At 39.7% G+C, this 25,360-nt stretch overlaps 2 long non-coding RNA genes across 2 annotated transcripts in view; both read right to left on the reverse strand.

Annotated features, from left to right (window-relative positions):
* The window catches only part of LOC142051709 (uncharacterized), a 43,169-nt gene extending 41,785 nt beyond the window's left edge, over window positions 1–1,384 (reverse strand). Inside the window, exon 1 of the long non-coding RNA XR_012658597.1 lies at window positions 212–1,384. This is a non-coding gene — a long non-coding RNA (uncharacterized LOC142051709). The remainder of the gene's footprint in view (window positions 1–211) is intronic.
* An 8,581-nt stretch (window positions 1,385–9,965) lies between these two features.
* Window positions 9,966–24,525, reverse strand: LOC142051711 (uncharacterized). The gene is made up of 3 exons (XR_012658599.1): window positions 24,068–24,525; window positions 21,191–21,238; window positions 9,966–13,195 (listed from the first exon to the last, which is right to left on the reverse strand). It is a non-coding gene; the product is annotated as an uncharacterized LOC142051711 (long non-coding RNA).
* Window positions 24,526–25,360: the final 835 nt, after the last annotated feature.

Raw genomic sequence — 25,360 nt, forward strand, 5'->3', positions numbered from 1 at the left:
AAGTAATTTGTTAGAGGAACAAGCAGTTGAAATGGCTTATTTAGTCTACTCTACTAAGGGCATGATATCCTATTATCTAAAACCCTAAAGAGTTTAGGGAATATTTTACCATTGCTTTTTACTATGAAGCAGGAAGGAAGTAAATTCAGCAGCAGAATCTGAGGGCAATATTCCCAAACAAGAACTCTGAAGCAAAAAGTGTATGACTCACCTCTTCTGCTAAAAAAATTCATCCTTCCCTCCTGGGACACCACCACTGATGTTGTTACAGCTGCTTCCGTGTGGCATTTTCTGGGCCATTGCTTCTTCTTTTCCTTTATGCCTATTGGAATAGTTCTGCTGCATCTGTGATAAGGCTGAAGTGCATGCAAGGGAAAATGCTAGAGCAGCGGAGAAGAGGCATTGCAAACTGTGTCACCGAGCCTGGGGCACCAAAAGCAATCCAGTCAGAACACTTGGAAAGGCCTCATTTATGTCTCTGGGCTGGCAGTGCAAGTGCAGGAAGACTTCTCTCCAGGAGGAGGCTCCTAGCTCTTTTCATCCTAACACAGATATTACCTACACACTAGTTTTGAATCAAGCTTAGCAGGCTCAACAGAATTCTTCCCAGCCTCTCATGGAGAGATGCTTAAACTACTACATTTACTGATACTTTTCTAGGTAGCAGAGAGTGGAGAAAAAAGTGGAGAATTTTGGAGCTGGGTTGGAAGACTATGGGTTGGGAATCAGCAAACTCTCTTGACTTAAACAATACAAGGGAAGAAAGAAATTCACCTTTGTTAGACTTGAAATATTAGTGGAAATTGAAAATTAGTGGAGATATTGACAAATTCAGTAACTATATCAACTGATTTTTTAGAAATTTTTCCACTCTTTTCTTGGAGGCACTAGCTCAAGGATTAATTTCCTGAAATGCAAAGGAATCCACAGAAGGAAGCAGCTTCACTCTCACAGAAAGAAAAAGGTTATTTGACTATTCGTTCATTATGATTTTGTTTGATGTAGATATGAATTAGGAGTATGGGAAATACTCTAAAAATACTACTAAATTATTTTTCCATTATTTTTCCACACCCATTCCAATGATCTCACTGAGTGCCTATAAAAGCTGCCTGGCAATTTACAAACTAATTGAGGAGGCTTTGGAACCATGGGGCTACAGATATTATTTTTTGTCCAATTGAAGAATACACATATCAAGTACTGATTGTTACCAGTGTGAAAGTGATCAAAATAAATATGTTGAAATTACAATTATAAAACCCCTTTTCTAGTGTTTTTCCCCTTAGGTTGGCTATGACAGAAATATACTTTCAGCACGCACAGCTAATGATCACAGAAATGTTGGAAATTGCTTTTCACTTCTAGTCTGTTGACCACCACTTTATTGCACAGACTCTTACCAAACCAGCAGATTTAGAAGATGGTGTATTTCATTTAGTTCCTAACAGGAATATTTGCAATACTAGAGCTAACCAGTCAGCCACAATGGTATAGAAGTAATTTACTGTTTGCCTGCTGCCTGGACATAGAACATAACCCTTAAGTGGCTATAAACTCCATTAACAACAACAAACAAACAAACAAAAAAAGAGGTATTTTTTGGAACGGTTGTGTTTGAGACACTGTTAAAAAGAAGAGCTTCAAAGCTCCTAATCATACATTCAAAAAGGGCTTTAGCTTTATGTGGAAAACTAATGTTTACTGTTCTTTATGGATTTTCTTGAAGCTGGAAAGAAATGTTGCAGTTGACTGATCTGGCTCCTGCATAATATGAGCCTTAAGATTTAATTTAACCAGCTCCATAGTGGAGCTGGAAATTTTTTTCTGAACTATAATAAATTATTGTGAGATACAAGTCTAGACTTAAAGCCTCCAAATGTGGAGAACCTTTAGCTATCACCTTTAGCAAAATCCATTAACTGTATGACTTTATTTCTGTGGTTGTTTCTTACCTAAATGCAGATTTACAACTGTATACATTGGCATTTCAGTCCATAAAATGAACAGGGTAAAAATTATCAACATATTAGGAAGATAATTAGCACCTTGTGGTTCTTGGAGTTGCTGTTCCCATGAACATTTATCAGAATTAAGGCACTAATGGCAAGATGCTCCAGCTGGTGCAAGCCAGCATAGCTCTAGGGGCTTCCGTGGCTTTGCAACTTCTTTTTTCTTGAAGTTTCTTATATTCTGAAAGATAAAACCCTTGTTACAATGGCAAAGAAAAAACAAAAATTTTGCAGAAGCAAAGAACGCTAACATTTTTCTTCCTGTCTTGTCAAAATGCCTGGATGAAAGGATGTTTCATAGCTTTAGCTGCAGTTCTTAGAACTTCTGCAGCAGTACCAGGAAGGCATACTACGAGCAGCTATTAGTGCTCCTGTTCCTGCAGCCACTGCATGCCTTTTAATATTTTTTTTCTGAAGCCATTAGTCCATATTGTCTTTCCTCTATTAAAAAGATACAGGCTTTCAAGAAGGGAAAATTGTCAGCCATTTCACTCGGATTTGGATCCAGTGTTCTGTACTTTCCAGATGCACTATCATACAGCATAAGAAAAAAAATGTATTTAGTAGACATACTTTAAATATGACTACATTGATTTGATATAGTCTGCAAGATAGTAGATCTAATTAAAAGGTTGTGTCCTGTGAGACCAATTGCCACTGCAGGAAAATGGATAGGACAATCTGAACACAGCCGAGACCTCTTCCTTCTGACAAAGCATTTCTGCCTGGATGATCTGGCCTATGATGCTGAGTGCCCACTCCCTGCAAATCTGGAGTGTTAGACCCACAAGTGACCAGCTTGCTAGCTATGTCTGTCTTCTCGTTGGGTGATAGCTACTTTATATACTATATATATCTTGTTATACCCCATCAGCCACAGAATGAGTGACAAAGGGTCATTTCAGACCACCTACTGCAGAGTACCAAACCGATGCAGAAATGATGACCAAATAAAAGATTTAGGAACAGACAGCCTGAACATAGTCCAAATATCCAGGTCCACTGCATAGAACATCTAGCAAACTGTTGCCAGATGAGACACTAAAGCAATCTTTAATCTCACAGCAGAAGAACTAAGAGGAAAAAATATTTCAACTCTTAGCAGGCACGAGCAGCATACTAACAAGAAGTTAGTATTAAATCAAAAATGTGAAATGTCACAAACTTGTTTTGTTCCTGATGCAACTCCACTGACTTCAGCCTAAGCCAATAGCTACTCCAAGGACCTAAACTTCATTCCATGGTTTCTTTGAACTTGAAAGTATTAGAAGCCATAAATGTTTTTGAAGATTGCTTCTAAATTGGACCTCTGAAAAATAAACAGGGATCAGACTAACAATACTGCTATGCGAGGAGGAGGAGCGCAAAGGGTAAGGTTTGCAACGAGGGCACAAGGCTTTCAAACCACACTTCTAAGTTTTGCAAGGGCAAACTCATCCTTGCAAACTCACCGTGAGGCTGGATTCCTCACCTGCAGGGTTTACTTGCTGGCCACTTCAGGTTAAAGTAAATTTTTGGCCAAAATCCTGGGTTTGCCTCCTCTTACAGCTGTGATTTCAGTGGAAAGTAGACAAAAACTGCTAGATTTTCTTAGCCTTTGTCCAGTAAGAAGCTGGACAGCAGTTATTAAGACTTTTTAAGATATGCTTTCTGTGAAATGTTGCCAAGGCAAACATACATAGCACACAAATGCAGGTAAATGACTCTGTATTTTATCTTGCTGATAACTGAATTAGGAAGGATGTTTAAATAGTAGATGTACCTAGATCAAATCAAAATTACAGTGGCAACAATGCACAGAAAAATTTTGTTAGAGTAACAACTTTTTTTATTTGGTATCTTACTTCTGTTCTCCTCTAGCTAGAGTGGTGCTGCTTCAGGTCATATAGAGGTCACGAGATTATAAACCAAATAAAAGATCAAATGAATGACCTGTTAATTAAACTGAAAAAAATCAAGATTAGATATCTTGGGGTTTTGTTCATTTTTGACGGTGCTGCTAAGTGATGATTACTGACATTAATTTATGGAACTCAGGTGACACTAATTGAATTACTGGAAAGGCATTAAAATCTCTCCTGCAAAACTGCTTTTTTTCTCCTATTTACTGCATAAAAATCTAGGGACACCATGCAAAGTCCCCTGAAAGGAAATGGACAACATCATTTTACACATTTATACTTTCATAGGAGCCACATCTAGACATTCTTATTCATTTCAAAGAGGTTGAGACTTTTCCTGATTACAAATTTTATTAAACAAATGCTGATAACTTTATGTAATGTCACGTTCATCCTAATCAAAAATGAAAAATAAGAAGCAACTTTAAAAAAATAAAACAGCAGAAGCAAATGATTACAAATTTAGGAAACAGGTACATAATGTCTGCACAAGTGACTCAAATCCCAGGCAGAGGTTTGGCAGTTTTACTTCATTTTCAGTCTCCCGAGTGGGGAAGGAGATGCTGCTCATGCATATTGCCCACCATGAGCCACGCAGCTTCATGGAGCCTGTTGGGCATTTCCTTGTGGCTGAGAGTGAAAGAACAGAGTGCTATAACCAAAACCTCACTGTTTACTTCCCATTATTCCCTTGGTAATTTTTAGTTTTGGTTTTAAGCTGACTTTCCAGTGTTCTCTGCAGTTTGTGCATTGCTGAAGGTCAGGTGATACTCTGCTAAAATAAAAAATGTATAACAGCTATAGTTTACTGCAGATGAATTGCTGTCCCCTACCCCCTGTCTTGTGCATGGAAAAGCTTCCAGGCCAATGAGACAAACAAACAAACAGAAACTCAGGTAACATAAGCCCAGTATACAGAAACTTGTGAGTGGAGGCACCTGGAGTATTCGGCTACAAAACAGAAGGAAGGAGGATGGTGAAACCACAGCAAGACTATTTGAAACTGAACGGTGTGAGGAACCTTGGAGAAAAAGGGAGAGAGAGAGTGGATAAAGAGTCATCACCTGGATTTGGCAACATTAATTTTGGTGTTTCAGAAAGCAGCAATGTTCCAGTGGAGCACGTCAGAGAATATTTTAGATAATATATATATATGTATGTAGTCTATAGAGGTAATATTTTATATAATCACAGCATGAATACCTTTTCAGAAAGTTAATTCCTCTTCATGCTTCCAGATGACCAGGGAATCCAGGGAATATCTACCTACTCCAGGACTCCTTCATAAAGGAGCCACCTGAAGGTATCATCCAGGGTGCAAATGAATGCTGCTAAATGTATTCTGATACTTTCAGCATGGGATCTGAAGAAAAGCACAGGCACCTGAGGTGTGAGAAGGGATTTCACCACCTCAGCCTGCTCAGGCTGTGCTCAGAGGGCACTTTGCTTTGGAGGCACCCCTGCAGCTCCTTCTTTTACAGCAGAGTCCCTTAGGGGTTTCATCCTCCACCATGCCTACAGCAGCTGCAGCCTTCCCAGGGCTGAGCACCTCTGTGTACGTTGCAAACCTAAGTTTGACTGGCACCCGCCCCAGGGAGGGGCTCACGTTCAACCTGGGGGAGATGTCAAAGCTTGCCTATCTCATTCTGACAGCCTTTGAAACCGTAGAGGGAAAATGGCTACGGATAGCAATGGGCTGTCTGTACTAAGAGAGGGATCACATCTCTGGATGCCATTCGAGATAGCTGACACTCGCCAGTGAAGGTGTTCGAAGCTACAGTGAGGCAAAAGATATGTGCGATTGGTAGTGTTTACTAGCCCAACTGACTCAAGCTTTTTCTGATTTACCACGGTTCTTCTTGGTGTAAAGAGAAAAAATCAAATGAGGAATGGACACAAGCAAAAATAGGTTCAGAAAAGAGAAGTCCTGTAGGGTGAGCATAGAATCATAGAAAAGTTTGCGTTGGAAAGGACCTTTAAAGGTCATCTAATCCAACGCCCCTGCAATGAACGGTGACATATTCAACTGGATCAGGTTGCTCAGAGCCCCATCCAACCTGACCTTGAAGTGTGATGTGGCACAGTGAGCTCCCACAAGGAGCACACACAAGGGACTGGCACCCATGCTGAGCCTCAGCCTTGCACACAGGCTTTCCATCCACTGAGGCAGAAACTCAGCCTTTGGCCCTGAGGGAGAGTTTGAGAAATACAGAGCGCCAGCCCTGACACGGGGAGCAGGAGCCACTTCCCCTCCCCGGACAGTGGGTGGAAGGACCCATCTTGGTGGCTGGCTCTCGGTGCCACAGACGGAGGGTCTTCCAGGGTCAGGGAGAAGAGCAGATATAGCAAGTCCTTACCCCTGCAGTATTCATTTCCATTCATCTCCCTCCTCAGTGTGCAAAGTGGGGATCCTCCAGGAGGACCTGAGGCCTCCAGGTGCCCTACAGAGCTTTGTTAGCTGAGCCAGGCTCTGGAAGGAGTTCAGCAGGCTGGACACCTGAACGCCAGCCACCACTCAGCAGGACCAGCGTGCCAATCGCAAAGAGGAGACAAGACACAATATACCACTGACAGAAAAAAAGGGCAAAAGAAAGAAAAACAGACACTTTTGGCTATGCTCATACTCAGAGCTATCTGCTGGCTCCTCTTGGTTGCCCAGAGGTGAGGGCGCACGGCACTGCTGTCCCTGGAGGGGAACACCGGGCCCTTCTGGTAGTGGCATCCAAAAGTAGAAAAAAGAAAAACAAGAAGAATATCCTGACAAATACGGGTGAGGCACCCAAGAAGAGGAGAGTAGCTTGAGTCTGTAAATAGAATTTTCTGTGGGGAAAGCTCAGAAGTGTAAATAGTTAAAAGGCACTGAGACTTTTAGTTCAGCTTTTCTTTTTGTGTAAGAGTTGGCATCTCAACAAAGCCATAAACTTCACAGTAGTTCTGTAATGCCCCATTTTACTTATCACTTTTATTCTACAGTGTTTGCTCATGCCAGTGATCCTCTGAGGGCACAACACATGAAAGCTTCACTCATCTCTGTATTGCCATTATGCTTCAAAGGGTTGGTTCTGTGTACAATTTAAAATCACTTTCTGTAGTAAAGCAATGTTATTAGCTCAAGCAAAGGGAATGAACTTTCAGGAAAAAAAGCAGGCCTGTAATGTGGGCTTAGAATCAGCAGGTTAATTTTTCTTTGCATGGATTTTTTTTTTTCCCCAAAAATATTTTAGGGATGTTGATGTTTTTACTAAGCTTTTCATTTGGAGTGACTCATAGCTACGGCTTCCTATAACAGAAGGCATTCTTATTTGGACTACCTACAAGGCACCTCCTTTCTATTTACATATAAATCAGATGGAGGAAGAGATTAGCAGCTTCATTCCAGTAACTGCAAGCAATCCAGGTTCTCCAACACCCATGTTTAGCTGATTTGCAAAGAACTATGCCATGAGGTGTACAAAGACTTGAGGAGGGGGAAGGCAGTTTGTTTTCCTTTTCTAGAAAAAAAGAGAACTGTTGCTTGAGCAAGGGGTTATGACTGGAAAACCCAGTGGAAATCCCAGAAAAAGCAAAGCTATACTGACTTGAAATGCAACTATGCTAGAGGTATTGGATGTTTCTGATTTTTCTGCTTTGGATACAAAGGAAAAATACTGAAGTCAACTTCCAGGCTTTGATGGGAATGAGCAGCCCTATTAAAGGACCAATTTAAACCTAATAAAAGCCACTGAACTCCATGCACCAGGGTCATGCTGTTAACAATCTGGACTAGAAGGTAAACAGCATTAATTCAGCATGGAACTGATTGAAGTGCTGTGAGAACAGGGAAAAAGCCTACAGGGACATAGAGAGGAAAATGGACTGGAAATCAGATTGAATTTGGAGTAACGTGAACTAATACATCCAGGCTAAAATAGTGGAGATGTTTGAAAAGCAACCATGGTGAGCTCCCCCAGCCTAGCTGGAATGGTTTGGGCTTATGGGCAGAAACATGGGTTAATTCTTCACAAGTGGCAGCCTGGCAAGGGGAGCTACCCCCTTCAAGAGGAGTGCAAGCAGGAGTTAGTGGGAGATCTGGGTACACAAATCATGTAGAATAATGTAATTCTGCCAAGAGCAGAGGGGGCAATGTGTCTATGGAGCCAGACCCTGACCGCAGGGCCAGGAGGAGAAAGTCTGCTGCACAGCCAGAAGAATGGAGAAGAGTCGTCCTTAGCCCACGGCTCCCCTGTCCTGCCATTCTTAGGCTGGAGTCAAGCTTATATTACGTTAGTAATTCTGACAAAAGTGAACTTCCACACCAGGTAAATGTGAGCGCCAGTGCTTCATCCGTGTAGATATACGATCTCTCTGCAAAAATTACATATACTACATACACACAGAGTACTGTATAAATACCTAATTAAATATGTACACTGAGTATTATATGGCTGTATCTTGACCATTTTTTTCTCCTTATTCCAGCTCCTCAGGGACTGATCATGATCTCACTTCCACTGATGCTCATCTGGAGCCAGCAGTTACACCAATGCAAAATTGGTGTAAATTTACATTAGAATGCAGCTATTATAAACTGTTCCCACTGAAAAATGTGTTTATATCTTACAGCCTGCAAGTTTTGCTCAGGAAACTAGTGAAAAGAAAAAAGCTCTTCCAAAACAATTTCATTTGAAAAGCCTCCAAGTTATACACTCCGGAACTGTAAACAAGGTTCTCTTATGAAAGTGGATTTAAATGTCTTTCCATGAAAGCAATGTTTAATACAGGTGATTTTGCCATTCAATCTTTCCTTTATGGATTTTATTGTCAGTATAAACAGTCATTGGCAGATATTAAGGTCATTTGATCTGTTTAGGAGCTGAGCCCAAAAGAATGCTGCTCTTAATCTGCAAACATTTTTACAAGCTCTTAGCCACAAAGACATTTGCCACAGAGTTTTCCAAATATCCTGGTATAACCTAAACTCGACAGAGACTGCGCCTGTACTGTGGTGATTTTTCTTAGATCATTTTCTTAAAAGGTGGGAGGAAAGATAAAGGGACACAAAAGTCAAGCTAGTGTTTATAGTTGTCGAGCCAGTACCTGGGAGGGTTTTAGACTTCTTGTATGGCTCCCAAATATCACCTCTGGGCTTCTTTGAAATCAGGGTACTACTACTACCCACTTACCAGGTAAGCTGCTCTCAGAATGTGCATTTCCTCCCACGACCTGTCCCATGCAGCAGTAGTACTTCACACGCAGGGGCTTCAGGAGCTGAGCAGATGCTGCAGAAGTGATGGAGGCACTCTACAGAAAAAAAAGAATGGACACATAGCGGGGCAAAAAGCAAAAGACTCACAGGACAGAAAAGGAAAATGCTGCTGAGCTGCTGCTGGGAAAAAGGTGTCATCAATTTCAAAAATCTCTTCATTTTTAAAAAAATATCCTTTCTTGAAAAAATTAAGTTGAACAGCATCTGTATAAAATACATAAGCCTTCAATCTTAAATCTTTACAATACACTTTCTCTTTATTTTGCTAAAGCAAAGCCACACATCAGATCACTCTGTCTGGACGATGCTATTATCTAATAATACAGTAATCCTCCAGCACTTGGTTATCTCTTATTTTGGCAATTTAAAATCACACTTATTAAAAAGTGATTTAGATTTTTTGCATTGTTGGTGTGGTCATGAGTGTTCACACCAACAGTGGTCCAGAAGAGATGACAGAAAATCAAACAGTGGCAGTTTAAATATATTTATATGCAGAACATTGATTTGCAGGAGGCAGATGTCAAAAGCAGAGAAAACAAGGTTCAGTCATGATTTATTTCTCTGTTCTGCCTGTTGTTCCATTCAGAACATTTTAGATAAAAAATTATTAGGTTATTAACAGTTAAATTGTTAATAACCAATGACAAACAATTGAAAAAATAGAAGACTAAATAAACTAAAGACAAAAATACACCGAGTTGCCAAAGCATGGCACTACCCTACTGGTAAAAATCCAGATATGACATTTGTTTAGTTTTCTGCCACAAACCAGGAAAACAGAAAACTGCATAAAGTTAAGCCATGGAGAAGGAAAAATTTTTAATTACAGTAGCACATAGCAATTCATTAGTAAATTACAGAAAACCGACCACATCTTTTTATGCAAACCATACACAGCCAATCTGCATATTTTTTGTTTTCATAATATGAAAAGGAAATGGTAACAGATATCCAAGCTAATACCCTTCCTGTAGTCAAACTATGCGTATTCAGGAACTATGTAATCGGATACAATATAATATCATCATTCATCATCTAAGACATTCAATACAACTTCACCCATATCACAAGGTCATTTCTTCCAATGGTCATTTAAGGAAAACATAACTTTGTACTTCAAAAATATTTATGCTGGCTTCAGCAAAAAAGTTTCTGATTGGAACAGTCCAAAGAGGTCGTGCTATCTTGAGGATGCTCAAGTTCCTGACATTTCTCACTGCTGTCCCACATGAGTGTAAGGACTTCACAGAGAATCTTCCAACAGTTATATTTACAATTTCTTCTTCCTCTTCATCAAGGTCAAAGAGATTTGAAGGTGCTCAGGAACTCACAGAAGCAGGATCCTTATTTATAATCTTCTCAGTGCCAGAACAAGTGTCAGCTGGTCTTTGGTAGTGTAAATAGAAAGATCTCCCCATGCTTCATTAATAAGGGCTGGGAACTACCATTTTTCCTGGCCCTGTGCCTTTCTGAGTCAGAAGGAGCCCCAGGCTCATTACCTACCTCTGTGGCCCCTGGAGACATACAGTCAAAAGATAACAGATAATGTAGACTGACATTGCAAACACCACCAGATTCTCAGAGTTAAGTTTTTATTACTTATTAAGCATCATTTTGAAGTTACCGATTTCTTTCCACCTATCTGTCTTGAGGTTCCACCCAGGTTTTAACACGTATCCTGTTATTCCAAGATTAACTGTTGACTGTGGCAGATGTACAGGGTATACATAATGAATGCAGGACCAGATTCTCCCCTCTTTTTGGCTACATAAAAGCAGAGGGAAGTAACGACTGTACTTGTAGAGACAAGCCCTAAAAGTTAAAGCTTGCAGTCCCCAGAGGAGAAAAGTAGGATGCAAGCCTCATTTGGGTGGGACGGCACATTTTGAAAGTGATTGCATCAGGATCAGGGGAGCACTTTTGTGCAGAAAAAAATGTCTTACCCTCCTCAAGAACAAAAGGAGGAAATACCATCAGTCCTTCCTTTGGATGTATTTTGTCAGCATCAGATGGAATTTTGTGTAAGTGCATGAATATACCCACATGGCTGCATGCATAAACACATACAGGCATTTAAGATTAAAGTTGCTCCATGCTCTGGATGAATCATAGTATCACAATACCTGCTCCACTCTGATGAGGAAGATGGAACAGAAGGGAAGGATGAAGGAAAGAACAGTGATTCCAGCAAAAGTGATCCCTTTTGCTACTTTATTCCCTATTCTTTTCTTCAGCAGGAGTTTCTGTTGCCTCACTGACTTAGGAGAAGTGTGAACCCTTCAGCCCCCTCTGTTTTGGAAGAAATGTAGAAGTGTTTTCTTTCTTGTTTGCCTTAGCACTGCCTTTTAATGGCAGTCCAGACGCTTATTACATTTCTTATCTCTGAAAAATCTTTAATGTCTTTTGACATGCTTGCAAAAAAAAAAAACCCCTAAAACAAAAAAAAAAACACAAAAACCAACCAAAAACCAAATCTTAACTCATTAGTCATCTCCTGTTTTCTTATCATGGCTATTATTCATAACTTTAGCTAATTTGCTAAATGGGCCAAAATGGACATATTCCTTCCACTGACAGTGGTGATGTATTCAGAGGAGCAGGCACATTGCAGACCTCATTAATGACACTGAGTCATCCACATAGGTCCAAAACCACAAGTTGTGGTATTGCCCAGAAAAGACATTACTCATTTAGAGGTAGCTCTCAGACTCTGATGCCCACTTCCGAAGCTGTTCACATATTCATTCTTCATCAGGGAATGGAAGCCAAGATTCCCTACTCCCAACACAGCGCAAGCCACATGGGAGCCCCCTTGTCTACCTTTTCTTTGGGTTCATGATTCCTTCATCTGGGCTATTGGTAGTCTATCTGCAATAGGAAGGATGGAGTGTGACCCCATCCCAGTCTAGCTTAGAGACTGGGAAATGGGAGGGGGCTGGGACTTCCTCAGGATGTGGAGGAAACTGAATCAGATCTTCCACTTCCCAGGCAAGTGCTTTCCCCCCAGGTCATCAGGACAACATGGCCACTGCCTTCCCCTCTTCCCTGGGTAGTTTATTGCTATCCCTTGCTGAACCGGGATTGCTCACACCACTTCTAGCAAATCAAGCCCTTCCAGAAAGAAGCACTGAACTGATTCATTTAGCCAGAACATGTGGCTGCACCATGTGTAGCAATACCATTGAAGGTATCCAAGTAAGCTTTTAGGTCTAAGACAAGTGTCTGAGCACCTATGCTGCCCAGGCAGGCTTTGCTTTAATTGCTCAGGGAAGTCTAGTTCCTTAAATTTGGCTTACAAAGAAACATAGGTGTCTGAATTGTGATCTGGACATTAATCTCTCTGACTTTGTCTACACGCTGTGCAAAAATATGAGCCTGAGCATATACTGTGGTCCAAACTCAGACATGGCTTTAAGGAAACCTTTGGAGAATGCTAGCGAAGAAGATGGGAAACCATGTGCATCTGCAATGTGAATGTTAACACATGGCCTTTTGCTGTCACTGATCACATTTAGGGTAAGAGCTTCTGCCATGCTCCAGCCTCGCTGCGAGGGTCAGTGAAGAGGCGCTGCATCCATCATTAGTACAGTAGCTGGTTCACCTTTGACAGAAAGCTAAAAGCAGCCATAAAGTCAACCCTCTTGTGATAATTTTCTAGAATTTATGTCATTTGGCACTTGCCCCAAAGTAAACGCTAATAGAGCTTTCTGCGCTTATATGCCTTCTTAATTTCTAATGGCACACTATCATCATTTTTCTAACAAAACAACATTTGTGTCAGGAAGTCACAGTTACATCAGTTTCTAGATAGGGTAATATAATTGCACTGATGTCAAATCAGAGAGAAAGAAGTCAAGAATAAGGAGTTTTACTTATTGACACTAACTTTTCATTCTTACTTCCTTGCAGGTTTTTACTTGAGATTAAAAGCCAAGACTGGGTGGAAGTTCAGAATGCCCTGGATCTTCTTAACCTGGGTCTTCTCAACATTCTGGATTAGTAAATATTTCAGGGTGGGACCTGCAATTTCCTTTCTGTAAAACAAAAATAAACCCCCTAAAATTAAACATCAAATATCCACTTTTTCTCCTCTGAATTTGATGTAGCAATGGAAAATATCAAATTTTCCTTGATGGCAAAGATTTTTTCTTTTTTAATTCTAGCTCAGTAGAGCTGCTGAAGTGGTAGTGAATAGGACAAAGTGAACGGGAAAACAAGCAGCATGAAAATCTGGAAGCCAGCTAGGCTTCTATTAGCAGTTTCAACTGAATATAAATTTTCTCAGATATTTTTCAATATTGTCAGATCATATTTTCTCATAGAAAGCTGTTCTTCCAGAAAATTTCAGTCCATTCCTAATCAGAACAAAAACAACCATGAGTAGCTTTTCAATTGTTTTTTAAACAAGACCTGGAAATCTAATTGATAGTAAATTTACAATTCCATTAAAAATTAAATAGTTTCTTCTTTGATTGTTTATCAAAAATCCTGCTGGGGATCCTTGTTATTTTTTAATGGCTATGGGCTCATTATATTTCATAACAAGTTGATGATTTAGTGTACAGAGCACTAACTCATGGTGTTTTATACTCTTCTGCAGGGTAATAAAACATGTCTTACTGTCTTAGACGTGGAGACTTTTCCAAGATAATGTGCTAAAAGTAAAGGATTTTGCCTGTATAAAACTGAAGTCACTAGTTTCGTAACCGACTTCACTAAGAGAAGCACTGGAAACCGAATGAGAATGTTTAAATGTAATTCTGTGAAGAATATATTTAGAAGCCATTTGATTTCCATAAAGTCTTTCCTTCCTTATATCCTTGCCACGTACGGTGCTGTTTAGGCCAATCACCATCAGAAATCTAGTGAATAGGTGTGAACTGTGCGCTGAGCACTGAATTTTTAATATCTAAAATAGAAAGCACCATTCCCAAAGAGCGATAAAAATGTCTGCATCCTAAGGGCATTTTTCTATTTGCATTTGGAAAACAATCCTCGCTTCACAGCTGTTACCCAGCCAAAAAACAATGCATGAGCACAGCCAACAGCCTGGGGTGGAAAGGAGCTATTTATTTCCTTGCTACGTTCCAAGGTGTTTTCAGGATTGCTGAATATAGTTTCCTGGGTTTTAGACAGCTCTTGAAAGTAGACCTTTGGGGAAGTAAATTATTCTGAAAGTTGCACTAACTTCAGAGTAATGTCATCGATTTCCCTAAATTAGTCCTGGTTTATGTCACTGTGGCTCAGTTTCTTTTGTCTTTTATGAAACAACACAAAGTAACTCAATGCATGTTCAAGCATGGACGTATCCGTACTCCTGATATCTAATGCTGGGAACAGCTTCAGCTTTATGAAGTCTTTGGAGTGATCAATGCAACTGCAGATGGCATTTGAGACAGAACCAGGTGTCCAAATGTATGTCTTTATCTCTTACATTGCTCTATTTTGTGACAAGAAGACACTATTTATTGCCAGGTGTGTGTGCCCCTTTTGCCTTGCTGCAGCGTAACTTTCAGTAGGCTATTGGCAAGCTCTTGGAAGCCAAGCAATTTATGATAGACTCTTTATTGATAGGCCATTAATTTATTGGTAGTCTATTAGGCTCTCCTACAGTGAAGCTTTCTCAAAATACATCTCAGCAAATTAAAGGAGTTCTGGCACCTTGCAGAGCACAAGTCCCTTTGAGCTGAATCAGAGATAAATTTGAACGTGTTTCCATATTGCAGGGTTTTAAGTAAAATTTTTTTCTGAAGGTAAGTACACGGTTCTAAATAATCCTAAATTTTTAAGTTATATTTATACTCATAATTGATATTCTGTTCTCTTGAAATGTAACACAGTTATCACATCCCTTTTGATCTTGTATGCATGATCATTTTATTACCCTGTACCACTGAAGTGCCCTGGGCTGAGGTTTCTGCTGGTGGAGAAAAATAAAATTTAGTGTCCCTGCTAAAGCATCCCACACTCTTGCAGGACTACAAATGGACGTTAAACTTTTTTCAGGTTCTGTGCAATTCAGGGATCAGTATAGCTCCAGCTGGGCACTGGTAAGCCTCCTCTTGATAATTTTCAACACAGCTGCTTTATTTGTAGTATCACATACCTACTGTCAGGCTTGGCTGGTTACAAAAGCAGGATGACTTTCTTGCAGACTTGGCACTGTAACAGGACTACAGCCCATCTTTCTCTGTGTACCTTGTACCTGAATTAGATTTTTATTTCTTTTGACATCAATACTGCCCAAAATTCACATAACTTCAGCCGTAGCATGCTTAATCATTAATAATGACAGTTATAGTAAACACAATCTAAATATAGTTCAGTAGATTAAATTAAACAAATTATGTCTAATAATGACCATAATTATGATTTAATAATAAATATTACTAGATCCAGGGGAATCCTTGCCTGTAAGCTTTACTGGTGGATTAGTTCAGTTCCTGTGTTTCGGACACTCACTCATGCCTTTATCTACAAAACCTTTCACAGAAATTTGTTTATTCACTAGGTCAACATTTATCTTGGAATGTAAATATTTTAAGACCAAACAGGGACTGCTAATAGGATGTAGTATTTTTAAAAATATGATCCAATGAATGATGTTCTTGAAAGTTGTTGGCTTGCCTCTTTTACTCTTTAGGATGTGTGAATCCATGCATAATTCAGTTTTACCTTTCCTGGAGGATTTCCTAACATTTACAGAATCAGTAAAATTATCAGATTGCAAAGACTGACAGAGCAAAACCTCATCAAGTGACAGTGTTTTTAACTATGTTTAATACTGTGATGCTTCCTTCTGTTAACACTCAATAACCTGTGGACGTCTGAGGACACTGCTGTCCCTTCCACAGATTTGCTTGTCCTGCTTTCTCAGCAAACTTGTGCAAGCTTAGCATCCACACCCCTGAGGGCCTGAGGCTGTCCTGATGACAGAGCAGAGTCAGAGTGCAGAACGGAAGCATCCTCTAAAAAGGTTGACCAAAAGACGATGTTCAACATTTCTCATGTTGACTGCTTTTCTTAAAAAATATACAGAAAACTTACATGCATAAACGTGGAAATATGTATTGGTGGGGAAAGAGTTTACTGTAGTAATTTCTGTATTTAAGAAAAATGCACAGCGCTGAACAGCTGAGCGTAAAGAACAAGAAAAACTTGAAAAAATCACAATTAAAATGAATTAATGAGGAAATGACTGATTGAGCAACTACTCTGCTTTAGCTGCTATCAGATTGGAAACAATTTTACAGTTATCTATATAAATTTTAATTATGTTATTTTTCCTTTCAAGCAAGGATTTTCTAATCACACAAACTGATGAAGAAATCTGTCTAATTAATGATGCCATGCAACATTTTACAGTACGTGTAGTGGAAAATGTATTTCCACATACTTTCTAATAATCATCATTAATACCCAACATAGATTCCACTGTTTTAGTAATACTGTTTTATTAACAGTGCTTATATTCTGTATTTATTTCTCAAATTATCATCCTAATGATTTCTCAGTCCTCTTGCAGTAGAAATGGGTCTCTGTTCCTGGACTGATTCTTACAATGTAGAAAACAATTATGTTACTGAGGAAAAAGTAAAAAATCAGAAAAAGTGGTGTTGTGAATAATACTAATACCATAACATATTTGTATAAGGGAATGACTGTTTTATTTTTCTTCTTATTTTATCAATCTGCAGTTAAAAAAAATATCTGCACATCGCATATTTTGAGGAAATGATAGAACTTCCTGTTCTCTCACATCTGGAACATTAGCAAGCTCAAACTCCAAAAAAAATAGAGGCTAAATAATTTACCATGCTGTTTATTTCAAAGACCTCCTTCCAGAATTAAAGGAAATCTATTTGCATGTTTCTAAAGGCATTGTTTCTTCAGTCTGTGATGTTCATCAGTCAGGTTTGCTGCTTTTGTTTTTGTAATCTAAATAAATATAGTTCAATGGTTTGGAACTCCATGGTTATCCCAGTGGATTCCTCTATATCTATTGTGTCAGGCAGAACTAGGGGAAGCAAAGGATGACTAATTTTATGAACATGAGATGATGGAATAAAGTGGAAATCTCTACATTCTGCTACAATCTGCCACTTTTTAAGACTTTTGTAAGACCTAATGATCCAATAGCTTCTGAACCTCTCACAGTTAAGTTTGTATTTTCCATTTTTACTGATTATTTCTACCATTTCATTTGACTCATTAATTCATTTGATGTTGCTATTGAATTTGGTAAAACACCTCTCATTTACTTGTGGTAGGTATGTGTACACAGGCACCTACCAAACAGTAACTACTGGGTGTAAATCAACACGTAGCTTGCAATAACACGTTCACAAAATCATGGCCTAAGTGAGAAAGAAGTGTTGAGGTAAGGGAGAAACAACCACTCAGAAAGAGCAGTTGAAGAGTGAAAGCCAAGGGAAATGCAGCACAATGTGCTGACAGAAGGAGTTAGAATGCAAATGGATTTAATTTCTTTTCTGATATTCTCTATTTTTTAGAATATTTTTAAGATTGGAGAAGTTCTGCAAAACAATTACAGTTTAACTAAAGTAAGCTGTACCATATTCTGTGTAGTCCTTACCTGTCAATGGTTTTCACAGTAAAGTAAACATCTGAGAAGGCTTGTACCTTGAGCAGAGCTTTACAGGAATGAGATTTTCTATTTTGTGGAAAATTATACAAAAATATTTTAAAACCGTAAACACAGAATTTTAAAATTTCCTGTTATTTCCTGTGACTCAGGATGTTTCTGTAATTCCTACCAAAATAGCATTAAAATTGATTTATACTTGCTGAATGTCTTCATTTTTGCAAAATATAGAAAAAAAGATAATTTGGTTGACGCAACCCAGATTGCAGCCCAAAACCACCACTTGTTCTTCCATTGAAATCAAGGTGACTCTGGGCAGGATCACACAGTGCACAACGCAGGACTGAGCCCAAGACTACACAGGCAAAACCATGGAAGACTGTGCATAACTGAAACCAGCTATACAACAGCTGGATTTTATTCTAAGCCTGTCCCTTACACTGTCTACAGTCAAGGGAGAGAAACCGGCTCCTAAGGGAGTTAAATCGGCCCCTAAGGGCATTTTAGCCTAACTGTAAAACACACATCTAAAATAACTAGCCAAATCACCTTCTGAGGAGCATCTCCTTCTGCTAACCATAGAAGAACTAGCTTAGGCTAAATGACGAAATTATAGAATTTCCACTTTTGAGACAGTTAAATTTGGAAGAGAGAAATATTTAACTATATCTTTTATTATTGACTTGAGATGGCCACAATTTAAGCCAATCTTTTTGTATACAGTAGCTGTTGACATTTAAATATGTAGCTGCTGTCACCAAGGAAACCTCAGAGTTTCATAATACCACTGAAGACCAAATTCTTTCAGGGATCTTCAGAAGATATCTAGAGTTCATTGCCACCCCCATACTACCTCCTGAAAACCATGTCCAGAAGACAATGGTCATAGATATCTGGGGGAACTCCTTCTCACAGTGTTGCCTAATGCAACACCTGTAGTTCATGAGAATTTTTATTCCCAATTACAAATTGAAATGTAGCAGCATTTGGCCCCTTTGAACATCCTGAATAGCTCAATTAAAATTTGGTCAAAGTCGCCGTCACAGAGTAGACATTGTATTTCAGCTATAGAGGAAAGGTTTGGAAGACAAAGGGCAAAGTGTGAATTGTCCTTAGAGCTGTGTAGAAGGCCAGTGTTAAGTGACTGAAGAGAAGGGTGGGACATTTCCATTTCCTTAAGTAAGCCCATGATTTAGCCACTGAACTTTGGACACTGAGGAGCTAGGAGACTTAAGAGCATGAAAGTGGCAGCAGGAATAGTTAAGATGGGAAGCGATTAAGGCACGAACAATGTGAGGCTGGAAAGTACTGCAACAGGCTATTGGGAAATAACGATTACAGTGTCAGCACTGAACTGCCAAATGTGTTTTCTACTGATTGAAGAGGGACCCCCGATTTCTTTGTTGCAAAGCACAGCATTGCTAAAAAGTGAATATTTGTCTCAATCCATGAATGAAATCTAAGGGTTGCCTCCCACCTTCTTACTCGGCACATTTGTGCTATAGGTAATCGTGGACAGCAGCTCGCTGGTGTGGGATTAGTCAGCAGCCCATGTTCCTCAAAGTGATTTTCCTCGTGTGTGGTGAAGTGTTGCCCAAATGGTGAATACAAAACAAGACAGTGTGCCTTAGGAACATGTTTCAAGAAGAAGAAACATACTGAACATTCACTGGCAAATCAACACAATATTTTTTATAAAAAGGGAATCACTCAAGGGGACCTTTCTCAAGACCAAAGTTTGTGCAATCTAAAACTTGGAAAGATGTTTTGACTAGACTGAGCAATCTCTTGACCTTTCAGAGACCTACTCTTGTAAATTCATGTGTACCAAAGGTAATGCAGCTGATTTACTATGAAGCAAGGCAATGTCTGCTCAAGGAATGCCCCAGTTTCATAAAGAATGTAAATTTGCTATTTTTACAGGACCTTGAGAGAGTTACACAGCCATCTCATATTGTCCAACCCTAAAGCTCTTTCCTATCAAACTACTGAAAAAATCTCCGTGGATAAAAATTAGCATCACGGATGCTAAAATATTGCCAGCATTCACTCAGTGAAAATGTTCTAGGCAAAATGTTAAGTTAAACATAGGCTTATAGGGAATGCTGGGCCTGGAGGGGTCTCCATGTGATAGCTCACCAGCAGCTCCAAAAGTTGTTTCATGGAGACAGACACACACTCTGCAATAAAGGCATTTGGAGAAAGCTTTCTATTTTCTATTCTTTAATTTTCTCACTAGAAGATGATTTTTAAGCCACCATTCACACTCTGGCTTTCAGCAGTTCAGTATTTTACTTTAATGTTGTAATCTCAGTAAAAGTATTCTTAGATGTGGCTACACACAGAGAATTTACCACCACTTGGAAATGCTTTCTTATTATTCAGTTGTTTCTAAATAAAAACTTTGGCTCATAAAAGCAGGTTCTTTAGAATAGATAGTACTACTTATGCATGGCCACGTCTCTTACAATAAATCCAGGTAGTTCCATCATGGGGCATTTCTTGGAGCCATGCACTTTTTCTTCTGACTTCTCACATCATTGCAAGAACCGCAGCTGAAGTCACTGTTGTTCTTGCAGCCTATGCAGGAAGGAAACATTTTCACTGTCTGCACCAGCACAGCCTCCCACATAAAGGCCTGTCGCATCCAGCTCGCAAGGGTTATGTCTCACCCGTGGGAGCTGGAAGGGCTTCTGAGCTGCAGGACCCACACGGCCAGTCCGCGCTCGGGAGGGTGCTGGGCTGCCATGTCTCCCTCCCCATCACGATCTGGCTCCCACGGGAAGGCAGCCTAGCTAAGCCGGCTGGACGGGGGCTGCAGCACATTCCTGACAGATCCAAGATACAAGACACAAACAGGCAGCACAGCCCTTATTCTATTCTCAGTTACCCAGACATTAAACAACCCCCAGTCTTCTATTGTGTAGGGATCGTATCTTGATGGTTAGAAGAACAAAGAAACGTGTCAAAACATACAGGAATATTTCTCCCCGCATGTTCACATTTTTCTGAATGTTAATTAAATAAGCTCAGGTGGCTTTCCCTGATTCTTTACACTTGAACTTTTCATCAGCTTAATATTCCATAAACCTGACTACACATGCTATTCATTCACAGGTTTTTAAAAATGGGTGTATTTTGTTTCAAGATGCAGATGTTATTATAATACAGTACTAACAGATATCTCAGTACGAATAAACAGGAATCTGTGTTTATGCATGATACAGAGAATTGTGTAGGGAGTTCTCCTCATTAAAATGGTAAACTAAACCCAACTTAATTACAGCTTGAAAGCCAAAGGGAAGTATGTTACTATCTTATCCTGCAGGACACAAGGCAATTTAAAAAAACAGTGGCATGCTAGTGATAACATAAATAGAAATACAAAATCAAACTAGACAGTAGTATTTGGCATGCTTCATACCTATAGAGATCCATTTTAATTTCCAGTGATGATTTTCTGGCTTGGCTACTTATAAGAAAAAAAAGATAAGTCAGTTTTTAAAAGCTGCCCTAAAGCACACTCCATATATCTCTACCATATAATATTGGAAAACAAAATGAAATATGTACAATACACTTTTTTACACTGAGACAGTGTTACAGGTTCTAGATTAATGTTCTGCAATGAAACAGAGAGAAAGCATACATAAAGGTAATTACATTTTCTTTCTTCTAACAAGGAATTAGGAGCAATAAGCTTTCTCTTTCCTTGCCTGATGACAAATGGCTGTAAACCAAGGTATTAAGTAATTGGGCCAAAAAGAAATACGGGCCCCAGCATGTAAAAGTCATAGTGCTGAAGATTCTGCTGATGCTGTGAAAGGCACCATTTTGGACACATATTTTGTTTGCTTCATTTTTTGAAATATTTTTTTTTCTGAAGGAGGTTCCAAAAGGAGCTGAGCACAGTTTGTCTCCCTTGCTGTTGAGCAGCAAGGAAAATTCACAGCCTCAACAAATCCCCGTTAAATTTTTAAGCTAGAAGTACAGTAAGCTGTCCCTGTAGGTGGAAATAATGCATTACATTATTAGACTACTTTTGGCATCTAGCTTCTCCTATTCATTTATTCTCACCCAGAAGAATTCTCTTCTGGTTGAGTTGAGCGGATATATCTCCAGCTAAAATATCTTCAATTTGCAAAGTAGATATGCTTGCAAAGTCAGCGTATATTAATAGCTTTGGGACCAGAGCAGTCTGTGGTGCTGTCTACCTTAGCACAGTATCATTGTGGTTAGCAGAACCGCTCTATAAATAAGTTTTGGATTCTGTGTTCCCAACTTTTTCAGCCCCAGGAGGCTGGAAATTAAAGCCTGCAAATCGCAGGGAAGTGCCCTAACCAGCCAACATGGGGGAAGAAGTAGGATATTGTGGTTTTTACTGGCACACGATACAAATAATCTAACTCCTCCAACCTCACTGAATATTTAAAAAAGACCTAGTTTTAACAAAAGTATATAAGATGCCTATTTTTCAGGACAAATGGCTCAGCCAAATAAAACAGCCAGAGTTAAGACCAAACCAACACCCAAGAAGCCTATGAACACAGCAACCTATCAAACCTCACATAAAACAAACTTTAGATGTGGATGGTGTCACACAACCACATGAAAAAAATTACAAACATTTTTACATTCCACAAAATGAAACTGTAACCTCACAGTTAACAATAAGGATTGCCTTTAAATGAGTGCAGAGAAACCAGGAACCACAACAGCCACCCCTGAGGCTGCCACTCTTTGTTCTCCTGGCAGTGGCTGAACCTTTCAGGTAAGTCCCTGGAGTTAACTCCGATTAATAATCATGCTGCAGGTTGGCACTTGGCCAGCTCCCATCAACTAATATTTACATCTCTCTTATCTGGTCATAAATTGTTAAACTTGATCTTTTGGCATACCCAAAACAATCACCTGCCTGTCATAAAAGCGTGCGGTGCATTGCTAGAGGCATAAAAGAGCTTCTGTTATGTTTTCAAACTTGTGCTGGTAGATGGAGTTTGTAGACGGAGAGGCCACCTTTCCTGAATGGATGGACTGAGTCTTCAGTCTTTAATTCTGACCTGGTGAATGGAATTAAAATGCTTAACCAGCCACCCGGACAGATGTCAGCATAGCTGTTATCAAACCTGACCTGCTCCCAGAGCTCTTCACAAACCACCAGTATCCCTTAGCGGTGAGAACAGTTAGTAGCAAGGGAACTGGGCTTTGATAGATCACTAATTCCAAAGTTTATCTGCTAGACTGTTAACATAGATGGGCGCACTTAACACCCATTTTAATGAAAAAATGCTTAATGACATTTCTCCTTCCTCTTACTGTCCAAAACCAGAATTGAGGGACTGGTGTTTCCCCTGTAACACCAGACCTCACTGCTGCTTTGTGCCCAGCAAGCAACTCATCTCCAGTTTCTGCTTTAGTTACCTAACGTGTTTCCCTGGTTCTCCTCAGTTCAGGCTGCAGAGAGGTGTTGTGCAGGAGCAGGTGTTCAATGATCCTAACTGATGTGCTGGCAGAGCTAACACCCTGCTTTGAAAGTTAGTGTGTATATAGGAAACTTTACACAATTATTTTAACAGCTTATTTTCACTATCAAACTCTTTGACCATTAACAGAGCAACAAATATGGTTTCAGTAGTTAACCTCAATGACTGCATTATACAACTAATAAACCACAAACCTCTTCTTTCACTGGGAGTCTTTACCATATAGATTTCTACTTCAGTATCTTTCAAATCTTTCTCACAATCAGACCAAATAAGTCGGTCTCACATAGCAAAGAATAGGGGTAGGTGCTCTCAGCCTTTCAAACTCTCCATTCCTCAGGCTTTCAAAAGACAGAGCCACCCTGATTTCCACCTGTGAAAGGGCAGCCCCACAATGTAAACAATTTCTTTGTGCTGAATCTCTCTTTGCTTTCCCTGGACTTGAGTTGACATGAAGTATTTGGCTGAGCTGTGCGTGGACTCCAAAGGCCAAGCTCCCTTCTCTCTGCCAGGCATGCTGAGATAAAAACTCAGACAAGATTTGTTGTTCCTGTGACTTCTGTACCTGGGAAACATAAAACCTGGGCAGCACTCGGCTTCTTTTGGACACAGTGTGTAAAAGCCACTAGACCAAGAGCACACAAGAGGCAAAATTCCTCTCCATCCAGGTTGTGTTCTATAAATTCCTGCTATACGGGTTATTAGTGGAGGCTTGTACCATGTCCAAAGGGAAAAGACAATACTGCTTTGATATCAGCCTCCCCTGCCTTTCATTTTTACCTCTTCTCTACCACTTCAGCTTGCCTTGTGCTGCTTACCTGCTTTTGCCACAGTGTCTGTGTTCTTGCAGTGGCATTTACCAGCCATCAGGACGTGGATGCCCAGAGCACACATGCTGCCAAGACAGATAAGACAGAGCAAGTTTATCGGTGGGAAGGATGCCACAGCCAGTACTGTATTCTTCTGATTCTTTATTTGTTAGTCATAGCTTGCAGATGTTACAGAAAAAATAACATTGCAGCATCTTCAAACATTGCACACAGGGGAGGCATGTGGCACTTCTCCGCAAACCTGGGAATGTTTGGCCAGCTTTCCCCACTGCCCAGCTGGCTTGTACGGAGCACTTAGCAAGCAGCAAAAGATTTGGGCTGTTGAGAACATACTAATTACAAAAACATGGTTCTGTTAATCATGTCAGGCTTCAGCTCTGTTCCTGAATTTTCTTTAGATTTCTGCTCTCCGCCCACTCCTTCGTGAGCTCTGGGTAAATGCTTACATTGACTACTGTTAATACTTCTTGCCTACATAATCATAGTTGGTTTTTGAACAATGTCAGAACAAAACCACCTTTGCCGGATGGGTCATGAGATAAGGTGGAATTTATGGGGCATCTTTCTCCAGGTTATATTGCCTTCAGCTATGTTCTGTCAGAGGCGCTTTGTAATACTCTGTAAATACATGCTCTTGCATGCCACAGCGATCTCAAAGAAATGTTTCTGAATGGAACAAAACAGAAAGAAAAGACATTTTCTTATAGGCCTGTTTTAAAATGGTATCTTTAAAAATATCAGAATAATCTGTACTTTATGTATGACAGGCGAAGGTGAAACTTTTTTTCTTCTGAAACCTATTAGAGGGACAGCTGGACTGCACAGCCCTTGTGTTACAACTGCATTCTCATTCGTTTTTTAAAGATCCCTTCTGGCCAGCCTCTCACAGGAGGTCTTCCCAAGCAGACTGAGCATTTTGAGTAAAAAAAGTCCTTACTGTATTTTCAAACTCACTGTGAAGATGCAGGTTGGATCCGTCTTATCACATGCAACAGGCAGAGTCTATTTAAAACAGCTTTCACATTCCTCACAGCTTTCCCCACCAAGCATGCTGAACAGTACTTTTCCTTATTACAAATCATATAAAAGTTAGGCCAATGAGGCAAATTAGGTGACTAAAAAGATTGAATACATTGTTTCTGAGATTTGTGTACTCACACAATGTCACCAGGATGCAGACTATAAAATTAATCCAAGAGACTCTGCCAGAATGTTTTGAATTTTCAGGATACAGCTGGAAGCTATGTATATGGTATTGTGCAGCACACACTAACAGGTTTT

This window comes from Phalacrocorax aristotelis, chromosome 1, assembly GCF_949628215.1.
Source record: "Phalacrocorax aristotelis chromosome 1, bGulAri2.1, whole genome shotgun sequence".
NCBI lineage: Eukaryota > Metazoa > Chordata > Aves > Suliformes > Phalacrocoracidae > Phalacrocorax > Phalacrocorax aristotelis.